The sequence below is a fragment of the Micrasema longulum genome, unplaced genomic scaffold (genome assembly GCF_059751315.1).
Source record: "Micrasema longulum isolate JH-2025_06_02 unplaced genomic scaffold, ASM5975131v1 h1tg001291l, whole genome shotgun sequence".
NCBI lineage: Eukaryota > Metazoa > Arthropoda > Insecta > Trichoptera > Brachycentridae > Micrasema > Micrasema longulum.
This window is the reverse complement of record NW_028278478.1, coordinates 26,698-41,185: the sequence shown is the minus strand read 5'-3', so window position 1 is coordinate 41,185 and position 14,488 is coordinate 26,698. Positions and strand designations below refer to the sequence as shown.

Genomic DNA, 14,488 nt, shown 5'->3' with positions numbered 1-14,488 from the left:
TATTTATCTACCGAGCGATTACTTAGTCAGCTTCTTTAACGTCTCGATACGTACACTCAGGATGAAAGTAGAAAAAATATAATAACCAAATTAATTTTTTATAGTGGCAATGTTTTTAAGACTCTTATATGTTAATAGGGCAGCATCTAGCCAGTCTCGCCACTCCATCTAGCCGTACGAATTCAAAACCAACAGTTATTTCAGAATTTATATCGACTTCAAAACCAACTTATTTTTCTCTTCTGTATTTTTAGTACATTTTAAAAATAAGTGCCAACCTCAGAACGATTGAAAATTGAAATCAATCGTAATTAAAGAAAAAATTACTCGGTGCAACCAAATTTTAAACCCATCGATACAAACCGATGTACTCACATCAAGACTTGATGGTGAGGGGTCGGTAGTGTATCGTTGTTATAGCTCGAGAGCTAGCTTATAATTTATCTTCGACTATACCATCATGGTAAAGGTATGACGTCCTTAGCTTCCCATCATAATTACGCTCCTGATATGATTCAAACAAAGCTACTGTGGAGACATATTTGAAAGTGGATGGAAGATGATTCCATATTAGAGCTGAATAGAAAATTTAGAAAAAAGTTAGAAATAGTGTTAGAAAGAGTAAGAAAAAAAAGGAGGAATAGGTATGGGTAGGAATTAAAAGGGTGTTTTGAACATGAGAATAAAAAGTTAAACCTTGAACTTAAGCGATGAAATTGTTTACGAAGGTATAGTAAAATGCTTTAAAGTACAATTTGAACATACGTGAGAGGGTGTGATAATTTCTGCAACCATTCAGAAAAAAATTATTGAGCTTTTGAAAATTTCGCTTTGGTACCATCAATATTTGAGAGAAAAATACAGTTTTCTTTTTGATTGGTTTTCTTAATAAGTGATCCCTTAACACATTGTCTATCGTTAACCATCCTGCCTATATTTGAGTCGTTATAAATTTATTTATTTACTACTTACAATTAATTATTTAGGATATGTGCGTTTTTTTTAAATGAAGATTTTTTGCTAGAAAAATAAAATAAAATAGTCGTAGAATCGAGGTCAGACTTTTTAGTCAGGTTTACACAGGGCACAGTAAATTTCTGGCGGATTTCAGAATCTCATATCGGAAACCTGGACGATTTTGTACTTTCAATGTAAAACCAAAATGTTCGTGTAATGCGGTCCTTATGAACAGCGGATATGGCCGGTAATTTGCAATAGCCGGTCAACCCATAAAACGCGTTCAACGAGTTTACACGACATTTGATGTTTTTTTAAGCAAAATAAAATCAAGAACACAATTAAACAAATATTAACATTTTTCATTTCGTTACCTCAAATATTACTAACGCAGTAATCCAAAATGTAAAAATTGCATCATGATTAAAATTTATTTATTTCTCAAATGGCGTAAAAGGGCATTCCATGTAAAGTGGGAAATTTTATATTTCCATTTATTACCTTTAATGGAATAATAACATGGCCAAACCTGTTTTTAATTAATCTATCATCATCACTATTCCCATTCCGCACCTAATGGTGGATAGAGCACTGCGTTGCTACAACAATCGCAGCGTATTTTTATCATTTCTGTTACATGAAGGTAAGATGACCAGTCTTACGCTTCAGGTACCAGTCCGGGGACAATGTAATATTCTGGTTTGAAAACACCCTTTCAAATAAATATTTTATATTAACCATGCCAGAAATCGAACTATAAAATAAATAAATAATATTTTTTAAATAAATAAATAAATAAACCTTTGTCTTTAGAAGCTTTTCAAACATATCCCGCTATTAACAAAGCTCTGTCCCAACAGTTTCAATTTTGTTTTTTTTTAATTATTTTTTTCTTCAACCGTTCGAAGATGTCTATTTTACCAAAACATAAGTGTTTAATATTACATGCTTTGTAACAAAAAAAATACTACCATTTATGATGAGTAGTCTGGCATAAATTCGTCTTAAAATGTGGTTTTCCAGTGTCCTAATAGTCACTGCACAAATGCCCCTAAAATTAAAAATGAATCTTCAGTACACTGAGCCATAGAACTGGTAGATGAATAATGGATTATCTTTTTTAAATCTGTGTATTTAATACTTCGGGGCAGTATTTTTTTGTATGGCTATTTTCTTTGAGGTCTGCATTCAAACAAGATGGTGTTCTATCTTCACTGCCTACTTACACGAAGAAACGGCGTGATTTTTTAATTGATTTATTTATTTTTACTCGTATATTCACAATATTTTATCAAAATTTATTATGACACGAGTCTTAACTCCGTGAAACTAAAGTCTTATATAAAGTTAGGACGAATAATGTATGTTCTTATCAATAAACAATACAGCGTGACAGTAATAATAAAACAACAAAACAAAGCTAGAACATCAATTAAAAATAACGAATGGCATATAAATGTAAAAATAACAAACAAACATAAGCATTTGAACTAAGGTTGATAAATATAAGTATTAAATTACTTACCGAATTTTTATGCCTACCGGTTTCGAAATGTACGCGTCTCTTCATCAGGACACTTACTACAGCAATATGCAAATACTAACAGGTTTTACTTCCCCTCAAACCGCGTGGGAAATCGCGCCCGGCGCCAACGCGCTGACACCTGGCCCGCGCCGCGTAGCAAACGCTCGCCACTATGGCTAAGCACTTAGGCGTACAAAAACTATTTAACCCTTGAAAATAGATAATTTGTAAACAACAAAACAGTAGTGCTCTTAAAGGGGTCGCGTGTTATTTTTATGAAGGTATTTTCAAACAATTCAATGTTTAATAGCGTTTAGGAGTGCCTTTAAAATATACATTAAAAAATATATATTCTGATTAAGTTTTGCTTAACTTACACAAATATGAAATGTTCTATGTCGTGTTCCGGACCGTTCTGTCCGACTTGGGACTAAAATATCGCCGATTAAGTGCACATGTTTCAAGTTTAGCGATCTTTACGAGATGCCGAGAGAAACGAATGGGCCGGACGTATTTCAAATCCTGGAAATTCCTTTTCTTATGAATCCAGAACCGTGTCGCGTGTTTGTGCTGGTTTGGATCTGCAAAATACACCAAGGGGATTTAAACTGAATTTTGAATTGTAACAGGTGTATTTATTTACAGAATTTTTCTTCTTTTTCAAGTGTCTTGTCAGGCCCCCCTGACGTTGGCAATCACAGCAGCAAAAGCATCCCTGCCCTGCGCTACTCGAAACAGGTCCACAACTCTCCTTCTTGTACGTACTCGCCATAGTAATTCCTGAGAAAAGATGACCAGATTAGTTTGGTAATTTTTTCCATCGGGGTAACCTTCTTCAGCTGGTTGGTTCTGGTTGAGAGGCGCCTTTAATCCTCTCGTTATTTGCTGTGATCACACAGTTTTAAGTGTGATCCCTTTGCCCAGGGTTCGCGACAGGACGCTAACGAGTTGGAATCACCAGCGTAGTGTTGTCTGTGTTATGCAACTGGGCGTTTTGCAGCGTTCAAACCCCAACAATATAATAAATCTGAAATTACAATAGTTTAATTGTCAAGTGATGCCCATTACATGGTTTAGTGATCTGCGCGTTTACGTAAAATGCAGTAAGTTCTACTGAGAAGACTCAGTAAAAATGATATATTTATGTTTAATGATACTTTTACTATTCGACAGGTCTTGAGCTCTGTAAATGCCTTTACTAACATATTACTCTCCTTAAAGTGTTTTCTATCTCTGCTTTGATACATATATCATAATTACTTCCCAGGGTTTGAAATTCAGTCTTTTTTTACAAAAGTTTTGACAAATTAAAAATAGTAATAATTTAACCAATATGTCCAAAAAGAAGTACATTAAAAAAATATATTTTTAAGCAATGCCTACATAGAATTAAGAAAAATTCAGAAACCAGTAATTTTTTTAAACCTAATTTGCTCATCTAATGAGAGAACTAATGAAAATTGGACCTCGGATAAAACTACTCCGTGGTGGACATTTGACCAACAAATCTTTAAAATTTCAAATATTATTTAACATTTTATAAAAATATCCGTTTTATGTAAATAAAATTTGTCATATATTTTAAGTTTAAAGTTCATTAATTCAATTACTCTTATTAAATGACCCTTTACTTATCTACTCTGTTGTGTCAATCAATATTTCCGCGTACACAATAAAATTTTAGAGAAATTTATAGATTGCTTTTTTCTTTTTACCTTATATTTGTGTTATGATTATATTTTTTCCCATCGAGCAACATTACGCTGTGACATCACGAATGCGCGTGGAGAAAGTGGGGCATAGTGGAGGAATTTTCAAACACAGTCCGATGTATTCAAATATAATTCTACGCTCCTTCTGGATTACTCTTAATTCTATGGTTGCCTAGTATGTAGGTAAAATAATACAGACACATAAATTTCACCCGCATCAATTAAGTTTTCTCCTTGTTAACCTTATAAATCAACAGATGGAAGTCTTACAGAAATATGGAGTAACGTAATGAATGCTTTGAGTTAATAGTTAAAAAATTATTCTATTAGTTAAATTTAAAACAAACAAACAAACCATCACACCTTTTCCACGTGGGGGTAAGCAGGGGTCGGCAAGCCAGAAATATTAGTATGACTAATGTTGTAATGAATTCCTATATAGGCAAATGCTTTTTCTAAGAGACCGATTTGTTGCGGCAAATATGGTTATGGAATTTCCATAAATAAAAATAATATTAAAGAAATTCAAAAACAGTTATAGCCGAAAAGAGAAAAAAAAGTTAAGTTTATGTTAGTGAATAAAAAAAAGCTTAATGGATTTGAAAATGATTAAATGGAATTGCGTTATATTTAAGTTGCTATCCTTGACAAATTTTCTGATTCCTTACTTCCAATGCCTGTCAACCAAATCGTAATTCTGTTTTTCAATACTGATTGTTTATCAGATTTCCAAACACATGGAATCAGGTAATAATAGTTTAGGTTCGTTGTGTGTAAATGATTTTAGAAATAACGCTGAACGTGCTATTGGAATCACCAAATCGTTTCTTACTGTACTCTTGGTGGAATGCGCATGACTCACAATCACCCGAGTGCTTCTTTTTTTGTGAATAGCGAGTATGATTTTTTTTAAATGTAGATTTGTCTTAAGTCAAGGACTTCTAGGAATTTGAAATGGCATTCACTCAGATGATTGTACGGTTGCCGCAATATTATCCTTGATCATATCCGAGGGATCAAGAATAGTCTTGGCAGCTCCTCCCCAACAAATAAAACCGTAGGCCATAACAGAGTTGCACAAATCATGGTATATACTCGTACTTAAGTATCTACAATGAATATATAATATATTACACAGTGTTATAAAGATAAAAATAAGTTCCTTCACTCTACCTACTAAATAATTTAAATGTTTTCTTCAGTTAAGGTGAGCGTCAGTAAAAATGTCCAAATATTTTATGCCTTGTCCAAATTCCAGATGGTAGCATTTACAGCTGGTGAGCGTGTTATAGTGCATACATACCAGTGGCGAATAGTGATTTTATTTACAGGTAAGCTATAAAAAATATAATATATTTGTACCTATAAAGAAGGTACATAATAAAATGTAAGTAATATTTTGCATTTATTTTTCAAAAATATTTACAAAATATCCTTAAATTAAAGTCCTGCTGAGTTGCATACATACAACTCGTCAGCAGGTTCTAATAAATTACATCGATTATTTACACTTAACCTACATTAACAATAATTTTACTTGAAAAACAATAACAGATTACATTATGAAAAATTAAAAACTATCACTCATATAAAAAACTTTTTTCTAATAACCATAATTTGAGCAAACGTCTCACTCCTGTATTTAACTCAGTAATTTTAATATTGTCTGGTAACATATTTAATAATTTAGGTATACTGTATTGCAGTGTCCTTTTGCCATATTTATTGCAATATCTAGGAACAGCTAGCCCTTCCATACTAGTAAACCTGGTGTTGTAATCATGTACCAACTTGAGTTTATACTCGAAGTGCGACGAATACTGACAAATTAATTTGTACCAAAGTAGAGCCCAACAGATAATTTATTTACAGATTTATACATAATTGATATTGAAATATTGTGTCTGGCGGTATACATCTAAAAAACATACATATTTTATAAACTGATTTTTTTCTGTGTTTCTGGGTAATACAACAACTCTCATCCATGAAATCAACTCAAACGACGTAACTTCGTGATATATTATATTATAAATATGTATTATCCATTACTTTTATACGTAACTCATTAAAAAATAAATGAAAAATAGCAGTTTGAACTCAGTCTATATATATATCTAAGGTATTTAATTGAAATGTTAACTGGCCGAACTGTTCTAGAAATTAATAGTGCTAAAAACGGCCGCGTCGAGCCCCATATATCTTGCAATATGACGCATAAAAGTAATTCTGGTCTTATGTCAAAAGTACCATCTCAAAGAAAAATAACCATTAAGAAACAATGTTTGAAATACTGTTTTCCAAATCAAGAATCTTCAAATAATTTGTGTGATCTTCAAGTTTAATCTAGGAGAAAAAACCCGCTCTGGGGTTAAGACGTTCAAAATATAGTATACTTATTTGTATGAAAAAAATAGCTGGAATAATCAACTTGTTTCTTGGCTCACCGCTGGCGCTGGGCGCGTTTTATTAATATTTATATTTATATTAGGATAAAAATACCAACGGTGGAAATGAATTAAAATAAATGTTTATTATTAATTTGTTTTTCTATAAATAAAGTAATAGTAAAACACTATTATGGTTAGTCAAATATAATGGTAAGCTGCGCATAATCACTTCTATACACGGTTTGGCCCTGGTATATACCTCACTTCATGCGCACCCGCTGATTTTGATAATTTTGACATGTCCATCTTCAAGAATTTGTTGAAATAAGTCAAATCGTGCCTTTCTTGGTCTTCATCGTTTTCTGCATCTGTCAACATTTGCATCGTAAACCTTTGTGGGCGTTCTTTGCTATCCGTTTGTTTTAAATGTCCAAACCAACAAAGCACATCTTTTTTGAATTTTACGATAAACATTACGAAATTACTAAAAAACCAATTTCAAGAGTTTTTTTTTTTTTTAAATGTTTTTTTTTGCTTTTAAACCATCCTAAGAAAATAAATAAAATCGATTTTGCTAACGCAAACGTTAAAGGCATTTTAAGCGGACTGTGAAACAAATTAAATATCTTGTTAATAAATTTATCGAGTCAATGTAGTTTCTAAGATAGGAGTTTATTTATGAACTTTTAAATTTTTCACAAAATAAACGTATAAATAAATCAGTAAAGCGGTGTTGCGTGCTATTAAAATTCCGGCAACGAAACCGGTCCTAGGGCGAATTACCGCAAACCGCTCCACAGAAGTAGAAAAGCTACAAAATACGTGGTTTACATATCAGCCACCCGTGCACACGTGTGGATACTAAATTATTCCGAAGGTCTAAAGTAAACGCAAATCTATATACAAACAATGACGTTTTTATTTTAAATTTATTTGATTTTTTTAACCGAACAGTGTTCACGCATGATTTTGTGGCTGAAATTATGGCGGTAATTTTATTTTTCTGCCATAATTAAATTCAAAAATATACCTGAGCCCGTATTCCAAAGGGAAGTTAACTTTTATCTACAAATTTAAAGTTTTTTGTAAAAAAAAATATATGTTTACATTTTTTTTTCTAAATATGTTAAGCTACAGGTAACCGACGAATCTTCTTTCAATTTTCAAAGAGATATATAAATTTTCATACATAAATATCGATTTTACTTTTTCCGTCCTGATATGTACCGATGAGGATAGCGTTTGTAATCGCGGCCCAGGGCCCCGATTACAATGAGAAGTTAAAAGAGTTATCTTCTATTGTCTATAAAACGAAATAAAAATAAAACAATTTTGAGTTTGTTCTAATCTTTGTTGACACAAACTATGTGTTACGCCTTTGGGATTAATTAATATATGTAAATATAAATAAATATTTTGAGTTTGTCCAAATTTTTGTAGACAAGGACTGGATTCAACTCCCTGAGGTGTTGTTTATATTTACATATTACAACAGAGATGAAGGACATTTAAGAGATAGTAATTTAGACGTCTAGGCACCTACAGGGCTTATGACATGTCATTGGCTGGTTTAAGTGGCCACTTTACATGCTGTGGAACATTTACCATTCTGCCCATATTTGAACATCTATATTCCTTCAATCCTTTTATCTATTGATGTTTGTGAAGTAAAAGAGCTGAAAACTTTATTCATGCGGGTGAGATTCATCTAATTGAATTATTTTACCTACATACTAGGCAAAACCTGAAAATATTTCTTTTTTTAAAATCTATACTTCCTTATAGACCAGGTGAATTAAACAACAATATTTTGTGTTTTTCCAAATTTTTGTAGCTAAGGAGTGTATTCAACTCTTTGGGGAGTTGTTTATATTAACATATTACAACAAATATGAAAAACATTTTAGAGAAGGTAATATAGAAGTCTAGATGAATCTCACCCGCATAAATAAAGGTTTTAGCACTTTAACTTCACCAACAATAACAGATAAAAGGATTGAAGGAATAAAGGTGTTCAAATATAGGCAGAATAGTAAATGTTACACAGTGTGTAAAGTGGCCACTCAAACCAGCCAATGACAAGTCATAAGCCCTGTAGATGCTACCTCATCTAAAATGTTCTTCATCTCTGTTGTAATATGTTAAAATAAATAAATATAAATCAAGAGAGACAAATAACATTTTATAGAAAGAGATGTATAAGTCTAGGGATTAACAGAGCTTATGACCTGTCATTGACTAGTTTAAGTCGCCACTTTACAAACTGTGATTAAAAAATATATTTTTGAATATTTTTTTATCAATCGGCAAGTAAAGGCACGAATTATTAAAACATGAGGCTGACTAATCTCTCCTCCATTTATTTTTACATTTATTTAACCTACGAATAGAAAAAAAAAAAAAAAAAACAACAAAAAAAAGTATCCACTTACCCTGACTTTACCCGACCGAGTGGATTGGCGCAATACGTGTAAAACCGCCCCGTACATGACAAACGCAATCAATCATTTATAGAGCAATAATATATAGGATTGCAAAGTTTCTCGAAAATGTATAAAAAGAAATTAAAAATGGACTTCTTTCAACAACGTTACAAGTTTTTCCAAATAAACTAATGATAAGAGTATTGTGATAGATTTTCGGTTTTCGGAAAACCAACTCATCAGTCAGCAGAACTCTCCGATGAGAACTTGCGACGTCTCGGACACAGTAATTTAAAAATTACAAATTTTTGGTTAAGTTTGATAGTCTGTCAATTCAAAAAAGTAAACATTACACAGTGTACAGTGATTCGTTGTCCACCTCGTGGTTTGCCTACCGTGCAAAAGGTCCCGGGTTAAATTCCTAAAATGATAAACATGAAATATTTATTTATGAAGGTGTTTTATAACAGAATACTTCATAGTCCTAGGACTAGCTTCTGTATTTGTTATAATCATTATTTTTTGTTTTACAGTCATCATCGTGGTACTAATAAATTCATTGAATTCACCAACGCATTCACATGCAACGACTTGCAAATCAATACAGTGATGATTTAGAATTATTTTATACCACGCCGCTGATGATCAAGTCCAGTGTTTTGAAAAAGAATTAACAATTAAAAAAAATTAATTGTTAATTCTAACACTTTTGTTTTTACTCTTTACTCTTGTGTGCATAATTATTTTTTAAATTTATCATTGTTTAATATTAATATAAACCATTAAGTAAACTTTTAACTTTCCTTTTAAAGCACTTTCTTTTTTTTCTTCTCTTCCTCTTTTTTAAAAACTGCTATTTTCTTTTATTTGCCGTTCTTTTAAAAAGGTAAATATATTTACTTGTTACACATGTAATATTTATTTATTTAGATTTCAATACTGTTTACCATTGTATACTTTTCTCGATGTTTTTGTTCTTTTTTTAATATCATGCTATTTTTTTTGTATTTTTTTTTCACTGCTTTTATTGTTATAATTAATATAAAAGGTTCATAGAACCGTAAATAAATAAATAAACAAATAATTTGGTAATCTAAACGACTGCTTAGGGGGTGAAATCTAGTATTTTGTCTACATTTGGACAAACTTAAAATATTGTAATAAATCTATCTATGCAAAGAATGTTGTGTTTAAATTGTTTTTGGGAATTTTATGTTATTGATTTAAATTGATTATTATTTTATGTTAACAGTCATGTATTTAAATTTTTGTAAATAAATTTTGTGTATAAATTACGTATGCTTTTAGTTCTTAATAATATTTATACTACTTTTTAAATTAATATAATTTCTCTAACGTTTTTCTTTGTAAAGGAAAAATAAGAAATATGCTGACAAGCCGGTTTCGCGGTTTAGTGTGTTCCATTATTTTTCCTTTTATATTTTTCTGTTTGTGTTTACCTTCTTAAATAAAAATAAATACAAAAAAAAAACACAAAAATTTAGATGAAGCTTTTAGTCTCTTAACAAAAATCTTGCGTGGTTCAAAATTGAAGTCTGTTCACAGTGAAAACGCAGTCAGTCGGTGTGAAGTAAACACTGTTACATTCGTTCCTCGCAGTTCCCACGCGAAATGTTATTTCTTCTTATTGGTCAAGCGCTCTATTAATATTCCTGCCACTAAATGTGTTTCCATTCGGATGTTGGCCATTTCACAACATTTCTGGCGTGTTTTTAACTCGGAACTCAGAGTGCATGAAACTACACATTTTGTTTCTATATTTAAAGTGAACACTGATGTATAGTACATTAAATGGAGCTCTCATTTTTGTACCATATTTGAACAAACTATTGGGTGCTAACATTAGTTGTGTCCATTTTTTTTCAAAATTTAAAGATGGTCACCAAAAGTTTAAAAAAATGGTATATTTGCGTAAACGTGCGTTTGCGGATGGCACCGACTTAACCCTTTGCTTCCTAACGCTATCGACGCCGACGGTTCGAATTTGTCCAGGTGTATAATAAATCAAATATTTTCTAAATGAAAATACATTTGATTTAACTTATCGCTGTCGGTATATGAGTAGACCTTTTTTTGATAGTTGTGGCAATTTTGATGTAATTAGTTCCAAAAAATCACTGCTGGGGATTAATTCAATGAAGAGCTGTCATCCGTTTGACTGTGTAAAATGTCTACTTCTTTACAAACCTCAATATTATACATTTAATTGCAAGAAGAAAAAAACGTACCTAATCGTTTAAATGCTTACACAGATTTTCTGGCAAGTTACTGCAAGTTAACAGGCATGGGTTGTTCTCGGTTGTTTCTCAATAAATGTATGTATTATGTTGTTATAAAATAAAAAAATAAAGAGATGAGATTATTTATACAAAAATCAATGTTTCAACTATATGTTTTATTTTGACCTTGCCGATAATCGAATCTGAAACCTAGCACCATTTATATGCCGATAATTTGCAATTGTATATTCATTTCGAACCCGTTGATATTGTTGAAACACATAGAGTAATATCACTTGCACTCGAGTATATCTCTTCATGGACAAAAAAACATTGAATTGTACTTGTTGGTAGTAAACAAATGTTTTCAAAACTGAATTTTTACACACTTCCTCTTTTCAAAATAGATGGTACAGAAATTCCATTCATGATTTCAGTCAAAAACTTAGGTATAATCATTAATAAGCATTTAGGGTGGCACAATCTGGTTAACGAAGTTAGTCGTAAACTTTATAGCAGTTTGCACTCACTTAAAAGATTACAGAATTTCTTGCCAATTAATATTAAGCAAACATTAGTCCAGAGCTTACTTCTTCCACTCCTTGACCATGCATATGTATGTTATCCAGATGCTAACTCTGAATTACTTGATAAGTAAGAACGATTGCAGAATATTTGTATACGTTGTATCTTTGATCTTTGCAAATTTGACCACATAATCGAGTATCGCACGCAACTACATTGGCTCAGTATCAGGCAGTATCAGAAGAAACATTCACATTCTATCACTTCTTCACAATATCTTAAATAATCCCACTTCGCCTGTTTATCTGAGAGATTTCTTCCAACCTCTTTCACAACACGGACTATCTCTTCGTTCTAGTAACGAGAGAACCCTTTTAATACCCTTTCATCGCTCTAATTTTTTTGCCTTCTCTTCCACAGTAGTAGCCGCTCGATCGTTTGTATACGTTATATCTTTGATTTTCGCAAATTTGATCACATAATCGAGTATCGCACGTAACTATACTGGCTCAGTATCAGGCATAAAAGAAACATTCACATTTTATCACTTTTTCACAATATCTTAAATAATCCCACTTTGCCTGTTTATCTGAGAGAGCTCTTCCAACCTCTTTCACAACATGGACTATCTCTTTGTTCTAGTAATGAGAGAACCTTTTCACCGCTTTTTTTTCTTGCCTTCTCTTTCACAGTAGTAGTCGCTCGATTGTGGAATAATCTACCCACTAATGTTAGAGACGCCCCTTCTTTATTTAAATTGAAGTCAAGGTTAAAATGTCATCTTAATATTTAAATAGTTCCTTTATCCTTCTTCTTTCCTTTTCATCCCCTCTTTTCTCTTCATAGTATAGTGTTATTTTTATTTATATTTTTATTTTGTTAATCTTTGTTTTTAATTTTTGTATAAAATTGTAAGATTCAATATGTCCGTGTATTTGTAATTTTTTCAAACTGAACGGTTTGGGTAGGTAGGAAAAAATTGCCTTAAGGCTATATGCCCGCCCTTATATGTATATGTATTGTATATGTAAATAAAGTGTTAAATAAATAAATTAACCTTAGGCATTGTGAGCAAAAGTTTTAACTAATGACAAGGTGGATTAAGCTCTACTCAATTCTACATCAGAGTAGCAGTCGAGTTAAAAATACTTGTCCAGGGTTCTCGTTCTGTTTCGCACGCAAAATTGTGTTCTCGCTTCCACCCGGACACGAAAAGATTCATAGGAAACTTTTCTTACATCATTAGGTGATAAAAAATAATACAACATTTAGATTAATCGCTTGCAAAGGCGAATGTCCGTTTTAATTTTACGTCTTGAATTATCTTAATTATAACTGGATTCAGTTTTTAAAGTGATCCCATAAACGTGGGAATATGGCTGTTGATAATTTCGTAGTGTTCTGTATCATTCACGCTATGATGTTATTGTGACTCAGAATTAAGTAAACGAAATAAATCATCAAACGGATTGAAACTGAGAGCTCTTGATGTAAGTTTGTAAAAAATATTCATTTTAATTATATAAACTCAACAACAATATTTCTCAAGGTTGAACGAAAATTTTCCAAATAATTTAAAAACACTGAAAGCTGATAAGCACAGCATAATTAAAAAAACTTGTTCTTAAATAAGAAATAAATATTTGCTTTTGAAAATGCCCATTGAATCCATTTTAAATCATGTTTTCACTAACCCTATGAAGTGGGTATGAAAAACGAAAATTATATAATAGTATAATTATTGAAAATGTTAATTTTATTGATCTAAATTTTTGAATTAATCATTTCAAATATTAAATGATAATAAACCTACCATTATATTAGAACAGATATGAAGAAAATGTTGTTGAAGGGAATACAAAAATTTAAGCATTTACAGGACTAATGACCTTTTATTGAATGGTTTAAGTGGCCACTTTACACACTGCGTAACATTCACGATTCCGTCTATGTTTGTTCATCTATATTCCCATAATTCTTCCACCTGTTGATCTTTATTAAGTTAAAGAGATGAAACCTTTATTGATGCGAATGACATTCTGACCGAATTATTTCACCTACATACTAGGCAACGCCTGAAAATATTTTTCAATTTTTATATGTCTTCTTGGACCAGATATTGAAAATAAACCCATATAAAAATCCACGTTTTAAATTAATTTACGTACAATTTTTGTGTAACATTTAATACACAACATGACTATTAGCTAAATTTGATTGTAAAATAATCATTAAATTAAATTTGAATTTATTGCAACACAGAGGGAAACTATTTTTGAGAAGGGAATGTGGGAGTCTAGGCATTTACAGGGCTTATGACCTGTCATTGGCTGGTTTAAGTGGCCACTTTACGCACTACGTAACATTAACCATTCTGTTTATGTTTGAACTTCCAAATTTCCTCAATTTTTCTATCTGTTGACTTTTGTGAAGTAAAAGAGCTGAAACCTTTATCATGTGGGTGAGATTCATCAGGCTGAACCAATTTACCTACTAGGCAACGCTTGAATACAATTTTCCAATTTTTATACTTCTTCTTTTACCAGGTAGTTAATTCAACAATGTTTTGAGTATGTCCAAAGGCTTGTAGACTGGCTGGATTTTCTCCCTAAGGAGTTGTTCATATTTAAATTTATGACAACAGAGCTCTTTTACTTCACAAAAATCAACAGATGGAAGAGTTGAGGAAATGTGGATGTGCAAACATAGACACAAT

At 31.6% G+C, this 14,488-nt stretch overlaps 1 long non-coding RNA gene across 1 annotated transcript in view; it reads left to right on the top strand.

Moving 5' to 3' along the window:
• The window catches only part of LOC148276062 (uncharacterized), a 56,952-nt gene extending 53,729 nt beyond the window's left edge, over positions 1 to 3,223 (top strand). Inside the window, exon 3 of the long non-coding RNA XR_015823872.1 lies at positions 3,148 to 3,223. This is a non-coding gene — a long non-coding RNA (uncharacterized LOC148276062). The remainder of the gene's footprint in view (positions 1 to 3,147) is intronic.
• Positions 3,224 to 14,488: the final 11,265 nt, after the last annotated feature.